Source organism: Rhinoderma darwinii, chromosome 12, assembly GCF_050947455.1.
Source record: "Rhinoderma darwinii isolate aRhiDar2 chromosome 12, aRhiDar2.hap1, whole genome shotgun sequence".
NCBI classification, from domain to species: Eukaryota; Metazoa; Chordata; class Amphibia; order Anura; family Rhinodermatidae; genus Rhinoderma; species Rhinoderma darwinii.
Window position 1 is genome coordinate 59,828,456 of NC_134698.1, and position 14,359 is coordinate 59,842,814.

The 14,359-nt window shown below is 43.1% G+C and overlaps 1 protein-coding gene and 1 long non-coding RNA gene across 2 annotated transcripts in view; one reads left to right on the top strand and one right to left on the bottom strand.

The window, feature by feature from the left end:
- DPF3 (double PHD fingers 3) overlaps positions 1-14,359 on the bottom strand; it is a 257,140-nt gene that overhangs the window by 213,364 nt on the left and 29,417 nt on the right.
- Positions 190-4,967, top strand: LOC142664811 (uncharacterized). Its single transcript, XR_012851388.1, has 3 exons — positions 190-293; positions 4,283-4,700; positions 4,880-4,967. It is a non-coding gene; the product is annotated as an uncharacterized LOC142664811 (long non-coding RNA).

Here is a 14,359-nt window from a genome sequence, read left to right on the forward strand (position 1 = left end):
CTACTAAATGAATACTTAGTGGCAAAAAACACTGTAGCCATTTATCAACTGGAATTCAATAGGGAAATATTTCATGTTAAAATAACCAAGTGTTGCGATTTATGCGGCGAAAACACCGATTCCGCTGCAAAAAAATCGCAACTCATCTAAACCTCATACTTAACCAGATCTCTCTGCTCCTTCATCCAGCCCGGCCTCAACGGATTACGTTTCATCCAATGTGACTGCTGCAGCGGTCACCCCATGAGGGCGGACTGCACGGAAAACGTTGCCATGACTACGGACTGGGATAAGTATGAACCTTTTTTCCTTTTATAAGCGCGGCTTTCTGCAGTGGAGATTTTGCCCAAAAATCTGCACCACAATGTGGCGCAGTTTTTCGGTGGAATTTGTTGCGGGTTCTAGGTCGGATATAGAGTATTCGTTACGTGTTTTCGGTCTGGCTTTGTGGGCGCAGAAATCTGCAGCGAATTAGAGTAGAAAGCAAAGTGGATGAGATTTTAACTAATCTACGGAAAAAAAAAAAACAACTCACCATTAATACATGAATTGTAAATCTGCAGCATGTCAATTTATGCCGCTGATTCGCTGCACATTTGTTGCAGAATTTGTGTTCAATGGGGAAGACAGATTCCGCAACAAATAACATTTGCGGAATTAGCTACAATTAAACTGCACTTCCGGCAGCTCTGTGTCCAGGCTTCCCCCAGTGATGAAATATCATCACATCTGACCCCCCCTTTGCAGTCAATCACAGGCTACAGAGGTCACATGTGATGAAACGTCATCGCAGGAGGGCGTCTGGACACAGAGCAGCTGGAAGAGCAGGCATAAGTTGCTATAGCAATGCTAGAAGAGGCGGTGGCAGTTTTCCGCATCAGTCAGACCAGGTAAATATACTCACCAAATAAGAAACCGTAAAATTAAAAAATGTAATAAAAATTTTGACATGCTGAGAATTGAAAATCCATACAGAAAGCAAGTCCATACAGCAAGTTAATGTTTTTGCTGCAGCACGTGGATGAGATTTGTTGAAATCTCATCCACGTTGCTGCTACTGTATGAAGTTACTGAATTTACTGTAATGCGCTCGGTAAAGCTAAATATGGCCTAAAAGTTGTAGTCCCTTATTTTTCCATTTTTCCAAGTTTTAATGCACTATGCGGCAAACTCCATTGACCGTATTCACCAGATTTAGGTTGCTCAATCTGAGGGCTGCATAAAAGTAGAGACAGAGACCCTGATTAAAGCGCTGTGTCACTTAGGGTATGTGCACACGACCTCTTTTCAGACGTAATGGAGGCGTTTTACGCCTCGAATTACGCCTGAAAAGACGGCTCCAATACGTCGGCAAACATCTGCCCATTGCGTGCAATGGGTCTTACGATGTTCTGTGCAGACGAGCTGTCATTTTACGCGTCACTGTCAAAATACGGCGCGTAAAATGACGGCTCGTCAAAAGAAGTGCAGGACACTTCTTGGGACGTTTTCTCATAGACTATGGAAAACAGCTCCAAAAACGGCCATAAAAAAACATCGCAAAAAAAACGCAGCGAAAAACACGAGTTTCTCAAAAAACTTCTGAAAATCAGGAGCTGTTTTACCTTCAAAACAGCTCCGTATTTTCAGACGTATTTTGTTAATCGTGTGTACATACCCTTACTTATAAAGCTACAAAGTATTTCTAAAATCACAGTTTTCTCCTGCAGTCCATATCCATAAGCTGCGGCTAAGTCCGCCCTCCCACTGCTGATAGCCAATTTTCTCCATATTCAGTGCATGGGGAGAAAACTGCCGATCAATTCTGGGTAGGCAGGGCTAGCCACAGCTCATAAATGACAAGGACTACTTAACATGCTATGTAGTCCTCTACATTAATGACCTGCAGCTAGAAAACCAGGATTTTATGAAAACACAGCGCCGTAATCATGGTCTCTGTCACTACTTTATATTGCCCTCAGATAGTGCTGCATAAACATGGTGACAAATTCCCTTTAAATGCTCTGAATGCAGTAACTTCCTCCTTCAATGAGGTTCTAATGAACTACATTGCCGAGCATACCTAGCTGCTGAATAGTTCACTGGGCAGCTATCAATATCTGTTTATACATTATTCAGCGTGCTCTTTCAATGCTCATGTTCATTATTTATGTGCATTGTATATATTTAAAGGGGTTATCTAGGTTCTTAAAACTTTAAGTGACTGCAAATATCCTGAAAATAAATAAAAAAAAAAAAAAAAAAAGAAAGAAAAAGTATACTCACCTATTCTTTACTCCGGCGATCCAACAAGGACGCTCCGGCGGCTCTCCCGGTGATTGTTTACATGCAGGCGACGTGTGACCGCAGCAGCCAATCAGCGGTCATGTGTTTTATTCCTGGCATGAGGTCACCGCTGAGCCCTCTGATTGGCTGCAGTAAGGACAAGCTGCCTGCAAACAATCAGCAGGAGGGCTGCCGGAGCATTAGTGCTGGATCGCTGGGGGTAAGGATAGGCGAGTATAGTTTATTGCAGCCATTCGTAAAAAATAAAATTAAAAAAAATTAAGACCCCGGATAACCACTAACTGTGAATGGACTAACTTTTTACATACCTATGGCACTCCAGCTGTTGCAGAATAATACAGCATTCATGACAAGCTGGGACTTCGTTTTACACTAGCTGGAGTGCCAAATGTTGCAGGTTTCAATGATGAAAATGTAAAAGGCATATGAATTCCAAACTATACTCCTCAACATTGAAATTGCAACTCCGAGAAGAAAAAGTTTTGGAATTGTGGAAATCTCAGGATTGATAGACATGTTAATGATATGCAAATTATAAAAAAATGGAAACAAAACATTTCAAACCTCTTGATTTATTCAGTATAGAGTATGAGCGCCACGCGCAGAAATACACGCACTTACCCCACCTTGGCATGCTATCAATGTGGTTATTAATGGTTGTCTGAGGAATGTTATGCAATGCTGTATGAACTTGGGCTCGCAAATCATCAAGATTGGCCGCTGGCAGTTTCCTTTGCAATTGCCGACCAATGACGTCTCAGTTGTGCTCGATGGGAGACAAGTCTGGAGATGCTGCAGGCCATGGTAGCAAGTTTAGGCCATGCAGGCTGCTCACAGCAAGAGCAACACGCGGGCTGGCGTTGTCCTGTTCAAAAACGGCTTCATGAACACTTTGGAGAAATGGTCGTACCACTGGTTCCCGACCAAATCAATGCAATGCCAAGCAGTTCCCAACCCCTGGGACACGCAATGTTGAACAGTGCTGACATCTCGGCCTAGGTGCGTAGCTATCTGCCGGAGTTATAAACAAAGGTCTCTCAGTTCAAGAATTCTGTCCCTCAATTTGCGACACGTGGCGATAATTGGCACATCGACGAACAGGAGGCATCACACAATCATCCCACACCACTTGATCCGATATGTGGCTAAAAAAACTTTGCTTCCAATCTGGCTTTTATGCCCCTCACATATGCCACAGATTGGAGCTAGTTGCTTGAAAATTGATCATTTGCAGATTTTAGCGACACCTGCTACTTCCTCGATTTGCATAACTTTACGGCTTGTCCTTCTTGGTGTTGCAATTCCAATGTTGAGGTTTATATATGGTAACCTGCACTGCAGCTTGTTCACAACACCACAAAAATGTGCAAGACCTTACCCATGAAGTGATTAGCAGGGACTTCTTACACCTCTTGCATTCGACCGAGTTCGGGCTGTAAAAAACGGTCCGAGTGTCGGCTGGATTTCCTGGCCCGACCACAGTACAGGTGAACGGGACTCCTGGCATCATAGACATTTTATGATGCTAGGAGTCCCTGCCTTTTGAACCTGCTGAACAAAATGATACAGTACGGAACAGCAGTTCCGCCGGAAAGCAGGGACTCCTAGCATGCTAGGAGTCCCGTTCACCTGTACCGCGGTCGGGCCGGGAAATGCAGCTGACACTCGGAACGTTTTTCACATCTATGCACTGCAAAAGGGATGATGGAGGTGCCAGGCCAAGCAGACAGGGCGAAGTAGAGCACATATTAATAATGGCATATTTTGCATTAATAAAATTAGAGGGTAGTTGGTTAGATTTGCAATTATAGTTTTAAAAGGTGCACACCTCCTAATAAATCTGGTGACATTAGAAGTTTCTGACTGAATGTGCCTGCTATGATTTTGACCAAGGTCCCCAAACATATGCCGTTTAGTATGTAACTTTTGTCTAGATTGTTATTTATTGCCGTATATTTTATCATACCCTTCATAAAGATCATTCATTTACTTTTAGAGATTGAACAGTTAAACCTGTATATAAAAGTTTGATTGCAGTACCAACGTCCTTTTCCACAATCAAAGCCATTACATGAAGATGAGGACCTAATTTGCCATCAAGCAACGACGCAGGATTTGCAAAAGGAAAAGTTGGAGACCCAGAAGGTTCTTTTAAGCCAAGATGAAATCAGGTGCATCAGGTCAGTGAGGACACAGTGGGGTGACAGCTTAGACAGACTGGAAAGAGCCATCTGAATACTGAAGAGATAAAATTGGATTTCTGGCTCTCCGTCCCTCCCTAAGCTGCATCAGACAAGCTGTGAAGTGTGAAGGAGGATTGAGAGAGGCTCCAGCCGCGAAAAATGTTTTGAGCTGATGGAACTCTGGTCCCTAGGAGACTTTCTGCAGAGAATGGAACACAAGCGACTTGTCAAGTAAGTGAAGCACGAGTGGATATCTATGTGCTGCCTTTACAAGCTCATTTGCAAAATCCTGCAACCAACCAGTTGCGTAAAAGACTTGTACAAATCAGAACATTAAAATGACTATGTTATTGAAGTCACATCTGGCTGGGTTAATGTTTAAACTCATCTTTACAAATTTTGCTCTTTAGGCCAGGACTACACGCAGAGTTTTATTGCAGTTTTTAGCGAGAAGTGAATCCAAAAAGGAAGGAAAGGTATAAAAAAAAAAGATAGAAGATGCATCAGTTGTTTGAGTCCACTACTGTGTTTGGCTAAAAAACACTAAGGCCTCATGCACATGACCGTAGCCATGTGCACGGCCGTAATTTTTGGGTCGAACGGCCGCAGAGTGTCACCCGCGGGCCGCCCGCAAATTGCGGGCCCTGCACATGGCCATGTGCATTCATTTCTATGAGCCTGGTCCGAAAAACACAGCCATAAAAAGACATGACCGTTCTATTTGCGGTCCGGGCTCCTGGGCCATGCACGGACCGTGGAAACCACGGTCGTGTGCATGGTTCCATTGAAATGAATGATGCTGCAATTCACCTGCAGATTTGCGGGTGAATTGCGGCCGCAAAAATACATTCGTGTGCATGGGGCCTTAGGCCAAAAAAAGGGCATTTGTGTATTTTTTAAAATTCTTATTTACATTTTATTTTAAATTTATTTACCGTACCGGCATATATCTATATACCGGTACATTAGTTGTTAGTATGCCCGAACAACAGGAAATATGGTCAGACAGCCCTGGGCTGTCTGCCCATATATTGTATGACCCTCGATCGCGTCACAGGGATACCCTGTGACGGGATCAAATGGGGGTCCCCCTGCTCATTTTCCTTGTGAATGCTTTGATTGCGGCATTCAAGGGAATAGGGGCGGAGATCAGAGGTTTGTCTAAAGTCCGCCGTTAGAGCAGGGCTGCAGCTGTGTAATACAACCATTGCCCTGCTCCCGATCGCGCGTGTGCACACTTGTTGTTACCCGCACCATCAGAATGATGTGAAGCGGCCGGCACTGAAGAGATTCAACATGGCAGGCGCCCTCCATGTTCTCTGCCTTCAGGGCCGGTGCCGCCGCTCATTGGCGCTGCGCCAGCCGCATCACATCATGCCAGTGACCACATTCATGTGCGACTGCACAGCTTAGTATCGAAATACATTATCCATTTGAGGGTGCACAGCATCGAAATAGTATCGATATTTTGATGCATCGAGCAACCCTAAATAGCGAGTGTACTCACATGCTAATAATTTTTGGCCCCCACATATCCCCTTTAAAGGGGTTATTCGGGGCTTTTTACATTTTGCAGTATGGAAGGGGAGGATATAAAATAATAAACTAACCGGTAGTCACCCCTCCCTCCAGCACTAACGCCCCCATTCACCGTTGCTCTGTACTCTGAAGCTCCAGTTGCGGTCACGTGCCGTTCATTGGTCACGTGCTGCTGCAGCAGTGGGACCGAAACAGCAGCGAACAGGGGAGTCCGCGCTGAAAATGACGTGTAGTTTATTATGTTATAACCTCCCCTGCCATCCTGCAAAATGTTAAAACTCCCAGATAACACCTTTAATATAGAAACAGTGCCCCTACTATGGATACTTATGATAAAAGGTTGTCCTTAATCGGAGACAGAAAAAAAAAAAAAAAAAGGCTGCAATACCAGACAGACACAGCTCATGGAAACTGGTGGCATGGTCTCTGGGGCAGGGAGAAGGGGACCTTCTTTTCTCAAATGTAAATCTAGGACAGCCACTTGAAAAATACCCTATAAGGACAAAGGGCTTTGTTTAATTGCTTCATTTTCTGATTACATATCCCCCTTTGTAATTATAGCTTACCACTGGCTGTCCTACAAGGGGCCACTACGACAATAAGCTTGTCACTAGCAATATGTAAAAGGGTTACCTAAACTATTAAACCCATTTAAACATTTCTTTTGATGACCTCATCTTGCAAGCAGAATGTAAATGGGCGCTATTTCACTTTTACTGGTTGGGCTCTGTTCACACTTGTGTTATGGGCTTTCCGGTATTGAACAGCACAGTCTAAAAATACAGTACTCGTGTGAGCGCTCAGCCGCTTCGTGTCTCTTTGGCTTTTTCCGGAAAGCTGATGTATTGGAGTACGGGCTCATAGACTTTCTATCGAGTCCATACACCGATAGAGAAAGAGAGAAAGAAAAGAGAGAAAAAAAAAAGAGAAAAAAAAGAAAGAGCGAGCGAGCGAGAGAGAGAGAGAGCGCGAGAGAGAGAGAGAGCGCGAGAGAGAGAGAGCGCGCGAGAGAGAGAGAGAGCGCGAGAGAGAGAGAGAGCGCGAGAGAGAGAGAGAGCGCGAGAGAGAGAGAGCGCGAGAGAGAGAGCGCGAGAGAGAGAGCGCGAGAGAGAGAGAGCGCGAGAGAGAGAGAGCGCGAGAGAGAGAGAGCGCGAGAGAGAGCGCGCGAGAGAGAGCGCGCGCGAGAAAGAGCGCGCGAGAGAGAGCGCGAGAGAGAGAGCGCGAGAGAGAGAGAGAGAGCGAGCGCGAGAGAGAGAGAGCGCGAGAGAGAAAAAGAGAGCGAGAGAGAAAAAGAGAGCGAGAGAGAAAAAGAGAGCGAGAGAGAAAAAGAGAGCGAGAGAGAAAAAGAGAGCGAGAGAGAAAAAGAGAAAGACACTATGGACAGTTTATTTTTCTATGGACCCTTCACACGGTTAAAGTGTAGCTAAACGTTTGACAAACTTCTGACATGCCATAGTGACATGTCAGAAGTTTGGATTGGTGGGGGTCCGAGCACGGAGACCCCCACCAATCGCTAGAACGAAGCAGCTGAAGTGCTCACACGAGCCATTGATAACACGCCGACATGAACAGCACAGGAAGCAAGCCCTCAAGCGCGTCATAAATATTAGAAAAGCTCCAGGACTTCCGGGAACAATTCACCGGGTTTCAACAACACCATTAAGTACCGAATTTTTAATTAAAGTACATTAGTAAATGACTTTTTACATAAAAATATGAATGCAAAGCAATTTTTGGTCCCCGGATAAACCCTTTAAGCCTAATAATATAATTTAAAAAAATTAAAAAGGAGAATCAGGAAATTTCTATACCTTCACATAATTAAAAAACAGTAGCAACCAACTGTGCTGGAAAACAATGGATCCACACAAATCCCGCATTGTAAATCAGAGTAAATACTGTATCCGGTAACAAAACATTTAATCACAACATTTCTGCAATTCCATTCTGTCAACTGCGCTATTGTTTACGCGAAAAACCCTGAAACCTTACGGAACGGAAACCAATTGCAACGAAAGCATTGAAATTAATGGTGACGCAAACGGAAGCTATGGTTTCCGTTCATGGGTTCCGCCAACGGAACCCGTGAACGGAAGCCAGATGCTGGTGTGAACACAGTCTTATCTCATATAGACTAATTCACTCGATAACTATATTTATATGAGAAGAGTTTTTCGTGACATTTTTTATGCGACCAGATATTACATTAAATTCTATGGTAAAATATCAAATGCATTACATACAACCGTATTTTGGCTTGTGGTGTTTTTGAGGCGATTTTGTGGTCAGTGGCGCTTTTTGGTTTTACAAATGCAGCATGCTGTGTGGCGTTTTCCCCATAGGTTTCTCTATAGGACTTTTAAAAATGTCATAAAAAAAGCATGTAAGAAAATGCCACTAAATGAAAAATGGCATAAAAATAAATAAATTAATGTTACATTTGAAAAATGCCAGTGTTCTTGATGCAGTAAATGCAAGAAATTTTCAGTCTGTCAAGGAGGCCTAAGGCTGGGTTCACACGACCTATTTTCAGACGTAAACGAGGCGTATTATGCCTCGTTTTACGTCTGAAAATAGGGCTACAATACGTCGGCAAACATCTGCCCATTCATTTGAATGGGTTTGCCGACGTACTGTGCCGACGACCTGTCATTTATGCGTCGTCCTTTGACAGCTGTCAAACGACGACGCGTAAATTAACTGCCTCGGCAAAGAAGTGCAGGACACTTCTTTGCAACGTAATTTGAGCCGTTCTTCATTGAACTCAATGAAGAGCAGCTCAAGATTACAGGCGTCAAAGACGCCTGCCTCCGCATAATACGAGGAGCAGCTTTTACGGCTGAAACGAGGCAGCTGTTTTCTCCTGAAAACAGTCTGTCATTTCAGTCGTAAAAGCCAGCTAGCGTGTGCACATACCCTTACAGGGGTTGTCATATGAATATAACCTTTTTACACTGCGTGTCTCGATCTTAGAACCCCTCGCAATCAGCTGCTATAGGCAGGGAAGCTCCAGCTGGACATGCATTTCCCTCAAAAGGTAATACGTGGACAAGTCAGATCTGCAAAAGAAGCCCTGCGCTGTGGCTCATAGTGGGGGAGTCCCTAGCAGGGGCTCCCATCTTTGACGTCCATATGCCCTAATAGAGCATATGGGAAGGGTTTGTTTATGAGTCAACCCCTTTAATTTTACAGAACACTACACTAATCATTTCCACAGACATAAAATGGCAGTAAATAGATATGGATATGCCATAATTATCCAAGATTGGAAAACCCCTTTAATGTATTTAATTTTTCCTGTGGTGGCACAGGTTAGCAGGTAAAACTAGATCTGTGTTCCCTGCTTCCCCATATACAGATCACTGATAACAGTGATCTAATGGTAACAGCTCATTAGATCATGGTTATCAGTGATCTGTATGTAAAGACATGCAGAGAAGACACAGACCTCTATATGTAAACTGTAAAATTACATTATAAATATACAAATAATACCGGTCAAGCAGGCTTTTGAAAATAACTACCTGAGCTTTGCTAAATCTTAGAAGTAGGTCCAACTCACGACCATCCCCAAAGTCCAGCAATGATACAAGGATATTAAAAGGTATATAGATATATTATAGATTACATTTTAGGAACACGTTGTACATAGAGAATTACTTTAAGGCTGGGTTCGCACGTCGTCGTGGGTTCACAAAATGCGTTGTTTGGCTGCAATTTTTTTTTTTTTTTAAATTGCATTTTCACCACAACATGTGAACACATCCTTACTACTACGTCTCTGATTCTACTAGAGATGACTACTAGAGTCTATATCTCCAAAATCCAAACAGAGAAAAAGGAAAACACCGACCTCCGATAGTGTAATATCTTAACAACTCTACCTTCTTAAAATAAACGGTTTATTGTACTAAACTAACTTTTCCATATTAAAATAGTAGATCAGTTAAAAAAAACTTTCAGAGAGACTCCAAGAGGTCTCCCAAATTGTCGTCTTCCGGAAAAAGCTTCTGGGGGAAGCAGCTCATCCGGGCACTACATGTAGTACAGTATAGTACATGTACGTAAAGTCCAAAATGGTACATGTAGCAGTGTAATGAACTGTAAAGAGGAGCTACTGGACAGCCAACCAGAGCAAGCACTTGATTGCCTCGAATTGCTCCTAAAGTTATACAAATATTTACAGTTTTTTTTTTACCAGTGAAATTAATATGCTTGGCACCACACAATACAAAATATATATTTAGAGACTTTTCATTAGAATATTCACAATAACCTACGTTTACTCTACAAGTAGGCGGTTACTGTAGTACTGATAAGGATTCGGACATAGATATGTATATATTTATATAGATAGATCTATCTATGTCCATAGAAAATCGGAAAAACGAGCAGCAACTCCAAAGATTCAGGTTAAAAAAAATGGGTACCTTATTGCCCGTGCAACGTTTCAGCTCCGTCCACTAGAGCCTTTCACGCTTGAGAAAGCTCCGTCCACTAGAGCCTGAAACGTTGCACGGGCAATAAAGTACCCATTTATTTTTTTTCACCTGAATCTTTGGAGTTGCTGCTCATTTTTCCGATTTCTGTGTATTTGGTCCGTCCCTCAGAGCTTGCACCCACACGCTGCCGATGATGCTGGATTTTGTATATATCTCTATCTATATCCATACAGACACATAGAAATGAACTAGTGCACCATAGGTTTCTGCATCGATTGCATAGAATAGTACAATGTGGTGTACATCTTTCTTCTGACCAATGTCATATAAATGAAGACTGTTGAACGGTTTTCTACTCCCCACAGTTTCACTGTCATCTCAAAACACCCCACGCACTGCTGGCAGCGATCTCATTACAGTCAGCTGAGGTGGGAGTCAGCCACTAGATAGATATAATGGCAGCTATCCATGGCTCAATAGCTGTGCATTATTAATGGTTCTAGATTATTAATCCTCAGGATCCTAATCTATTTAACTCATTTTTTACCAACCACACAGTAACCTGTATTAGGGATATTAGAACAGAAAAGTAGATAAATTATGAAACAGTTAGGCCTCGTTCACATCTGCGTTGGGGCCCCGTTCTGACGTTCCGTCGGAACGGGGCCCTGAACAGACACTGAATCACTAAGGCACCGGTCAGAAGTTTAGTTTTCTCAAAATATGACGCCATTTTACGCACCACTGATTTGAATGGCATTAGGTTAACAATCTTGTGTCAGATTTCCTGGAATGGATTTTGCTGCTCCATAATTTTTAAAATTGGTGAAGGTCTGAACTCATGGGGGAGATTAAGACTGGGATTTCAAACGTCAGTCTTAGGCCTGGTTTACACGAGCGTGTGCATTTTGCGCACGCAAAAAACGTGGCGTTTTGCGTGCGCAAAATGCACTTAACAGCTCCGTGTGTCATCACCATATGATGCTCGGCTGCGTGATTTTCGCACAGCCGCCATCATTATGACACTCAGTTTGGATGTTTGTAAACAGAAAAGCACGTGGTGCTTTTTTGTTTTCATTCATCCTTTTTTATTGCTGTTGCGCGAATCACGCACGTCACGTGGAAGTGCTTCCGTGTGCCATGAGTGGTTTTCATGCACCCATTGACTTCAATGGGTGCGTGATGCGCGAACAGCGCACAAATATAGAACAGGTCTTGAGTTTTTTCGCAGCGGATTCACGCTGCGTGAAAATCACGCACCTGTCTGCATGGCCCCATAGAGTATTATAGGTCTGTGCGACGAGCGTGAAAATCACGCGCGCTGCACGGACGTATAACACGCTCGTGTAAACGAGCCCTAAACGCCTTCAGGACTGAGCCTGTTTTGGCCTTGAAGACAAAGCCGATTTTTTCAAATCTGAAGTGTCACTTTATGTGCTAATAACTTCAGAATGCTTTTACCTATCCAAGTGATTCTGGGAAAATTTAAATGTATCTGCTTGTAAAACAGATAGTAATCCCACACAAAATAGTTACTATTTCACATATCCCATATGTCTACTTTATGTTTGCATAGTTTTTTGAACGTCCTTTTATTTTTCTACAACGTTACAAGGCTTAGAACTTTCGCAGCAATTTCTCACATTTTCAAGAAAATTTCAAAAGGTTATTTTTTCAGGGACTAGTTCAGTTCTGCAGTGGCTTTGAGGACCCTATATATATTAGAAAGTCCCCATAAATCACCCCATTTTGAAAACTGCACCCCTGAAAGTATTCAAAGCAGCATTCAGAAAGTGTTTTAATCCTTTAGGCGTTTCACAGGAATGAAAGCAATGTGGAGGTGAAATTTACAAATTTAATTTTTTTTGCCAAGTACAGTAAAAAATAGTGTAGTACCGTGTTAGCCAGAAACAATATACTATGTTAAATACTTTTGTGTCAAAAAAGACAAATGAATGTCTTCGAAAAAAGCACAACATGTTCACACGTCCTATTTTCGGGCCGTAAACGCCCGAAAAATCGGAAGCAGAACACCTCCAAACATCTGCCCATTGATTTCAATGGAAAAACTGCGTTCTGTTCCGACGGAGCGTTTTTCTACGCGTAAATTTTTACTAGGAGGAAAAAACAACCCAACATTTGCAAAGCAATCCCCCAATTACGGCAATATCCCATATGTGGTAATAAACTGCTATTTGGACCCACAGCAGGGTTTAGGGTATGTGCACACGTTGAGTCAAAAACGTCTCAAAATACGGAGCTGTTTTCAAGGGAAAACAGCCCCTGATTTTCAGACGTTTTTTTGAGCAACTCGCGTTTTTCGCGGCGTTTTCGCTACGTTTTTTGGAGCTGTTTTCATTGGAGTCTATGAGAAAACGGCTCCAAACACTTCCCAAGAAGTGTCCTGCACTTCTTTTGACGAGGCTGTAATTTTACGAGCAGTCTTTTGACAGCAACGCGTAAAATAACAGGTCGTCGGCACAGTACATCGTAAAGCCCATTGAAAGTAATGGGCAGATGTTTGCCGACGTATTGGAGCCGTTTTTTCAGACATAATTCGAGGCTTAAAACGCCTCCATTACGTCTGAAAATAGGTCGTGTGAACCCAGCCTCAGAAGGGAAGGAGCAGGATTTGGCTTTTGGTGCTCAAATTTAGCTGAAATGGTCTTCGGGTGTCGTGTCACATTTGCAAAGCCCCGAGAGACCGAAACAGTGGAAACCACCCAAAAGTGACCTCATTTGGGAAACTACACCACTTAAGAAATCTATCTAGGGGTATAGTGAGCATTTAGGCCCCCAGGTCTTTTGCAGAATAAGACTTAGGCCACGAAACTGAATATCAACATTATTTCCACTAAAATGTTGAATTTTTTCATAAAGGATAAAGCCACCCAACATGTGTAAAGCAGTTTCCCACGAGTATGGCTATACTCTACATGTGGTCATAAATGTTCTTTATTAGAAATTAATTAACCCTTTCCGGACAGATACATTTTTTGCTTTTTCTTTTTCCCTCCCTGCTTTCCAAGAGCCATAACTTTTTTTATTTTTCCGTCAATAAAGTGGTGTGGGGAGCTTATTACTTGCAGGAGAGGTTGTAGTTTCAGCATTTTAGTTTCAAGAAGGTATTTATTAGAATTATATCAAATAAAAAAAAACAGGATATACCATTGCACATCAAACCACATGCAGGGGGAGATGGAGTAAGGCTGGATTCACACGACCATGTTACGTCCGTAATGGACGGAACATATTTCGGCCGGAAGTCCCGGACCGAACACACTGCAGGGAGCCGGGCTCCATAGTTATGTACGATGCTAGGAGTCCCTCCATGTTTTCAGTACGGGACAGTTGTCCTGCAGCGAGGCAGGGACTCCTAGCATCGTACATAACTATGATGCTAGGAGCCCGGCTCCCTGCACTGTGTTCGGTCCGGGACTTCCGGCCGAAATACGTTCCGTCCATTACGGACGTAACATGGTCGTGTGAATCCAGCCTAAAGGGGTAAAAGGGAGCGGGAAGGGAATGGGAAACAAAAATGTAAAATATGCATTATGGTACTATTGGACAATTACGGTATGTTCACACGCAAACTCAAAAACCTGTCAATACGGAGCGGGTTTCAAGGGAAACCAGCTCCTGATTTTCAGATGTTTTTGAAGCCACTCGCGATTTTCGCAGCGTTTTTCACGGCCGTTTTTGGAGCTTTAGTCGATAGAGTCAATGAAAAACGGCTCAAAAAACGTGCCAAGAAGAGGCCTGCACTTCTTTTTCGCGGCTGTTTTTTTACGCGTAAAAAAACGCCGCAAAAACGCTCAGTCGGAACAGAACGCCAATGAAACCAATGGGCAGATGATGTTTGGAGGCGTTCTGCTTCCGATTTTTCGGCCGTTTAGGGCCCGAAAAACG